This window comes from Mustela nivalis (assembly GCF_964662115.1).
Source record: "Mustela nivalis genome assembly, chromosome: 6".
NCBI classification, from domain to species: Eukaryota; Metazoa; Chordata; class Mammalia; order Carnivora; family Mustelidae; genus Mustela; species Mustela nivalis.
Window position 1 is genome coordinate 108,643,971 of NC_139025.1, and position 6,829 is coordinate 108,650,799.

The window sequence follows — 6,829 nt, forward strand, 5'->3', positions numbered from 1 at the left end:
ATTAACTAAGAGTACTGTCTTGAAATAGAATATTTTTCTTTAGCCTGACAGTATCTAGTCAAATTCCTATTTCCTAAAGGTTTTGGGGTTAGTTCTTTTCTACCCCCACCTATCAGTGTGATTGTATTATTCATCTGTACTGGGTTCATTTGTAACAACCTGTGTCCTTCCACTCCCCTATTTGGGGAACACACATCCTGCTTAATTTTTTTAAAAAAATTTATATACAGTGAAACTCACTCTATGTGCTTTGTAGCCTTATGAGACTTGACAAATGTCTAGAGCCATATCTATGACCACAGTCATGAAACAAACAGTTGCATCCCTCAGCAAAAGCATTCCCTCAGCTGCCCCTTTGTAATTAGCCCCTCCCCCCCCCCACACACCCTTTTCTGTAAACTACTGATCTGTTTTCCATCTCTATAGTTTTGCCTTTTCAAGAAGGTCCAATGAATGGATTCATGTAATAGCTTGAAGATAGCTAGCTTTAGGGATCTGGCTTCTTTCACTTCGCAAAATATGTTCATTTTCCTCTTTGGGTCATGATCTACTGTCACAGTTATTTATTTTGCTGCTCAAATTCCCCAGACTTGGCTCTTGAGAGCCCTTTTAAGTGGGCTCCTGGGATCTCGTCACATGTCCCCAACCGTGTTTCAAGGACTTCCTTACTTTCTGGCACCACAAGCTCTCCTAGCTTATTTTCTATTTTCCCTTTTTCAAGGGAAATCCCAGTCCTTTTTTTTTTTTTTTTTCCCAAGAAGCCCTTGTACCTGGAGAATCCACTCTAGTGGACCAGACATCCTGTCCTCCCAGAAAAGGACCTGGAGAGAAACTGACTCATTCCCCACTGCAGTGCCCAAGAAAGAGGAAAAAGAGTTCTTGGTTTTTTCTTCCTCCTCAGAAGGCTCTGAGGTGGCAGATTAGAGGAGCTAAGTAAAGATGTGGGTTTTCTGTGCAAATCAGGCTGTCAGAGGGCTCGTACCAATGTTGACATCACGCATCTATGGCTTCTGTGATTCTTGGCAAGATTACCAAAATGGCGCAGTACATGGAAGCCTGTCCAAGGTTTTTGAATACGACGCAAAGCCTAGGATGTCCCTGTGTCATGGGATGCAGTCTGGCTACTTCTATGCCTGTGTCCTTCTACTCCCCACCACTGGGAGTCACATCAGAGTAGTTACACAACTTTCTCATCAAAGTGACTAAGCTGAGGAACCCCTGGACAGCTATATAAAAACTATGTATAGGGGCACCTGGGTGGCTCAGTGGGTTAAGCCTCTGCCTTCGGCTTAGGTCATGATCCCAGTGTCCTGGGATCGAGCCCCACATTGGGCTCTCTGCTTGGCAGGGATCATGCTTCCCCCCGCCTCCCGCCTGCCTCTCTGCTTACTTGTGATCTCTGTCTGTCAAAGAAATAAATAAAATCTTAAAAAAACAAAAAATAAAAAAACTAGTTTTAGAAATATGTGATTCTCTTAAAACTCCTTGCTAAAGCAGTGTGTGTCAGCGGCAGGCTGTGGGAGTTCCCCGAGGTCGCTATGGGAACTGGTGTCCCCGAATTTTAAGTGCCCCCTCCCCATTAGCAGCTGGCTCTTAGCAGCTCTTTGGAAGGAGGGATGTTTCACTCTTCTTTGAAAGAGGAATATCTCTTCCTTTGGGTTGTAAACCATTAGCCCATTAGCCAACGGGGTTTCACTCAGGAAAGAGATGTGCTGTGTGACTGGATTCCCTCTCAGCCGTGGCAGCAGAGCAGATAAGGGGAGTCAGACCTGCTCTCAGAAGGAGACACACCAGCGGACGCTGACTTCTGCTTGACGCCAGAAGCCATGTGTAGCCTGCAGGGGGAATGCGTGCTGTGAGGCCAAGGGAGAGCTGTAGGTGGCAGGAATTGCACTGGGTGCCGCAGGGCCTACTGGGGTCCCCTCCCTGCTCAGGGGTCAGCACCACAGACCAGATTCCTGACTCCTTCCCCTTAAATCCTAGGCTGTGGATCCAATGCCTATGTTCAGGAGCCCTTGAGGTCATTAACAATCGCTACCAGTGAGTTGCATTTGTTGGCCGAATGATCCCAGCATGTTCCCATGTTCCAGATGTGACCTGGAAGCCCTCGTTCCAGGAGCCTGACTCCATTGGTCAATGCTGGTCCAGAGAAAACCTAGGTGCCTGGAATCGTCAGGCTGCCATGTAACCCCATCCTGGACCTCACAGCCACTTCTGCAGGTACCAGTCTTCCTGGATCAGTGGGTGAAGAGCATCAGGTTCGTTTAAGGGCAGCACCAGTGGCTAGGCTGAGGGTAGGCTCCAAAGGCTTGGTCCACGGGGCAAGTGGGGACCCAGGAAGGAGGCAGCTGCGTATTGTACCTCACACATGCACCAGGGCTGAAAAGTTGTGAGCAAAACATGAGGAGTCAGGGAGAAAGCGGGGAGGTGGGCTGGAGAGAGCAGCTTTCCTGGACCAGGGCCCGAGCGATCCCTGCAGGCACTGGGTCTGTCCCTTTGGGCTCACGGAAGAGACACCGCTGAGGGAGTCTGTAAGAGTCTCACCTGTGCACTTCCGGAGGATTCTGGATGCTGAGCTGCCCGGAAGGCCCAGGGCTGAGATCCCTGGACTTTCTTTTTTATTTTATTTTATTTTTATTTATTTGACAGAGAGATCACAAGTAGGCAGAGAGGCAGGCAGAGAAAGAGGAGGAAGCAGGCTCCCCACTGAGCAGAGAGCCCAATGTGGGGCTCGATCCCAGGACCCTGAGACCATGATCTGAGCCAAAGGCAGAAGCTTTAACCCACTGAGCCACCCAGGCACCCCGCTCCCAGGACTTTCTGAAAGTGTTATTTGGTAGTAAGGTAGAATCCAGGGTGAGTTAGGACAAAGCATCTTCTCATGTGATAGTCAAGGGCCCAGGGACACTGTGGCTCTTCCGAGTCACCACTAAGTACACTTGCTTTTGTAAACAACAGGTGAAGGACAAGAGGAATTACTGCCATCTAAGGCAGTGGTTCTCTGCCACTCTGAGTGATTCTAATAGGTGGCCAAGACAGAGAACTTCCGCTCTAAGACAAACATCTCTAACTTTAAAACAACGTAAACCGTGTGAGCATCACGCGGAGGCAGGCTGCAATAATTTGGTTCAGTTCTTTACTAAATGAAAAAAAAATCTTCTAAGTTGAATCTGCATTTGGATATATCACTACTCTCTGAAAACAAAGGTAGAAGGATTAGGAAAACAGATGGTACCGTGAGTATCTTCCTATATTTGTGACACAGTCCTTCTAGTGATGAGAACACAGAGCTTTATTTTCTTCCCGTGGATACGGTAGTTGTCCTCTAACACTGTATAGAGAAAGTGGACCCATGGGCGCCGGGTGGCTCAGTCAGGTAAGCGTCCGCTTTCAGCTCAGGTCATGATCTCAGGGTCCTAGGACGGAACCCCACATCAGGCTCCCTGCTCAGCAGAGAACCTGCTTCTCCCACTCCCCCTGCCTGCTGCTCTGCCTACTCATGCTCTCTCTCTGTCAAATAAATAAATAAAATCTTTAAAAAAAAGGAAAAGAAAAAAAAGCTGACCCAGAAGCCACACACTGGTCAAAGGAAATGCAAGATTCAAGTTCAAAGCTCTACTAAAAATATCGTCATGGGCTGGGGGGATGTCCTAGCTCTGACCCTAAGCAAAATTGTGATGTAGGAGTCCCTGCCACATACCTCATCGCCGACAGTGGGCCAGGGGCTGCCCCAGCGTTTGGAGGATGAGGTGGACCCAGGCAGCCGTGTCTATCTACCATGACTCCCAAATTGAACCTGCAGACAGGGGACCCATGAAAGAAAGGGGGCCCCAGAGAGGGTGATGAGAACAGAGTTGACAAAGGCTTCAGGCGCTCACTAACTAATGACCTTGGCATTTGAGATTGGCGGTATTAGACTTTCTGGGTGTGACCAGTTGGAAGAGAGAGATTTACCCTCTGGTGGCTACTGGGAGAGAAAAAGAAGTTAAGGGACCTATTCACGAATCAACTCAAAATCACCCAAATGTTGGAGGGCATGAAGCCTGACATCCTTACTTCAGAGACATGGAAATTGAGTCACTGGAAGGTAAGGGGACTCACCCATGGTCACACAGCCAGACGGGGCCTAGAGACACCAGATGTCAACTCCTTCATCTAGTCAGCCCTGTCCATTCTCAAAGCACTTCCTGAGCCCTGAGCATATGACATCACATAGGTGATGGGGGTATAGCGGACACCCTGTCACCACGGAGGTCACTGTCCTCTCACACATCTGGATTGGTTTCCTATTGTGCTGTAACAAACCACCACACGTTGGTGGCTTAAAATAACACCAACTTACTATTTCCTAGTTCTGTGGTTCCACAAGTTCAATGTGGGTCTCACTGGGGCCAGAATCAGAGGGTTGCCAGGGCTGTGGTCCTTTCTGGAAGTTCCAGGGGAGAATCCATTTCCTTCACTTTTTCAGCTTCCAGAGGCCACCCACATTCCTGGGTCACGGCCCTCCCTTCCTTCTTGTAAGCCAGTGATGCCCGGCAGGGATCCTCTCATACTGCCTTCCTCCACCCTCCTTCTGTGCCCCTCTTCTGCTTTGAAGGACCCTGGGGATGGCCTGCTAATCTAGGGTAACTTCCCCGTCTTCAGGTCAGCTGATTAGGAACCTTAGTTCCTCTTTGCCATGTTACAACACATTCATAGGTTCTGGGGAAAAAACATCTTTGAGGAACCATTTTTCCTGCCTGCCCCACTTCCCATGAGACTGTGACAACCCGGTTAGCAAGAGAAGGGCTGGAATCAGAAGGCTCAGGAGGGCTGGACATGGTACCTGGGGCTTGTCGCAGGCTGGAGTGTTTGCACATAAATAAGGGACTGCGGACGGGAGGCTTGAGACAGAAAGGATCTGCGCATTCCTCCCTCACCAAAGCACACACGGGGTGTGTTTCCCAGAAAGTGGAAATGGTATGCAGGGTCAGGGAGGCCCAGTTCTTTCTCAGGGCCAGAGGCGTAGTGTCTGGAATGAACTGGACATTTAAAAGCTAACCTGTTACGAAGTCAGTCAAGAGAGGAGAAGGACAAAGCTCCCAGCCCTGCCCCCACCGTAGACTGGCTAGCTGCTCCGAGACACTCCGCATTTCAGGTGGACTGTCAGAGAATCTGCAACCTAAAAGGACTTAAAATGAAATAGTCTCCCAGCTGGTTTCCCTGTCTTCAGCTGTCGTGTGCCGCCCCCGCCCCTCAGAGAGTGCAGCTTAAACACACACACACACACACACACACACACACACACACACCCTGCTGGCTTTGCCTACCCTTCACAATAAAGGTCTGCACTCGACAGAAGAGTCCCTTCACCCCATGGGACCTGCCGTTCCCTGCCAGCAGCTCATAGTCCCGAAACACAGTCATCTCTTCATCCTCGAGGCTTCTGGAATAAACGGTCTTCCTTCTCATTCTGGAAAACTCTAACTCACCTCTCAAAACCAACTATTACTTCCCCAGGGATTCCTGCAGGAACTGAGTGGCTGCTTCTCACCTGCTCTCACTGTCCATGGCCCCCTTTTCCTGCTGAGCTGAGCACATCAAGGTCAAGGAGCTGTCATTTTCCTCTGTTTCCCCAGGACCTACTGAGCAAGGAACCTGGCAGAGCCAGTGCTCTGGAAATGTTTGTCACGGGAAGAAGGATTATAGAAGGTTGGCATGCTCTGCTTTCCCAGTCCCCTAGGAATGAAGAACCTGGAAGTTGAATCTGGAAGAGTTTGACTACTGTGTGAAATTGGACGAAGTCTACAATGAAAAGAAATTGGCATTTCCAATAGATGGATGGTATTCAAGGCCATAATTAATGGCCTCCCTGTACCCACCCCTTGGCTTCATGACTTTGCAATTCCTCCCATTAAGAGGTAGATATGATTTCTCGCCCCTTGAATCAGAGCTAGCCCTGTGATTTGCTTGGGCCAACAGCATGTAGCAGAAGTAGTGATGTGCCATTTAGAGTCCAGGTCAGGAAGCCTTGAATGTGTCTGTTCTTTGCCTAGGACCCCTGCCTCAATCATGAAGACAAGCCAGGACCAGCCTGCTGGAGGAAAAGAGGACCACCGTGGGCTAGTCTATGGAATAGAGCCAACTCATCCTGCTCAAGGCCATGCCAAATCCATTAGTTCTAGCTCTGGAACCAATCAGCTGGCCACAGAGTAAGTCCAGGTGAGATCAGCCAAGCTTGACCCAAATCACCAGAACCATTTATCCAACCCATAGTCATAGGAACAACAATAAATGGCTATTGTTTTAGCTGCTAAAATCAGAGATGTTTTGTTACACGGCATTATTGTGTGATAGATAACTGATGCAGAATAGTTCACGCTTAAGAGGCAAATGGGAAGTGAGTGCATGGCTGGCTGTTGGAGTGGATAGGAGGGAGTCGAGGAAACCCATATACTTTATTATTTTAATTATCAAAACTTCATTCTAGGGAAAATTAGTTCCTTTCCTCTTTTGATCTGTATGCACTGAGAATGCTTTTCGTTGGCTTCTTCCTGGTGTTCACTTGGGGACTAGAAGCAGGAATGGGTTCCAACACTGTATTTTCCTGAGTGGAAATAATTAATTCAATGTTTCCTGAAATGAGGAAGCCATCAGAGACCTGTTTTTTGAACCTGCTGAATAGATCTGGTGGTTTGCATTCTGGATACTGGTTTCAGGAAGACAAGCCTGGTGGAAAAGGTCTCTTGTGTTTGGAACCTCAAAAATAAAAATAAAGATAAGAGCCAACGTGACCCTGCAGTTTTGACAAACTTGGAAGTGAGGAAACAGTCAGGGAGCCAAGGGGCTG

At 48.5% G+C, this 6,829-nt stretch overlaps 2 long non-coding RNA genes across 3 annotated transcripts in view; both read right to left on the reverse strand.

The window, feature by feature from the left end:
* The window catches only part of LOC309866253, a 33,075-nt gene that overhangs the window by 12,422 nt on the left and 13,824 nt on the right, over nt 1-6,829 (reverse strand). The gene's annotated exons all lie outside the window — the stretch shown is intronic.
* On the reverse strand, nt 3,083-5,181 carry LOC309866254. The gene is made up of 3 exons (XR_014312530.1): nt 4,102-5,181; nt 3,701-3,796; nt 3,083-3,416 (listed from the first exon to the last, which is right to left on the reverse strand). It is a non-coding gene; the product is annotated as an uncharacterized lncRNA (long non-coding RNA).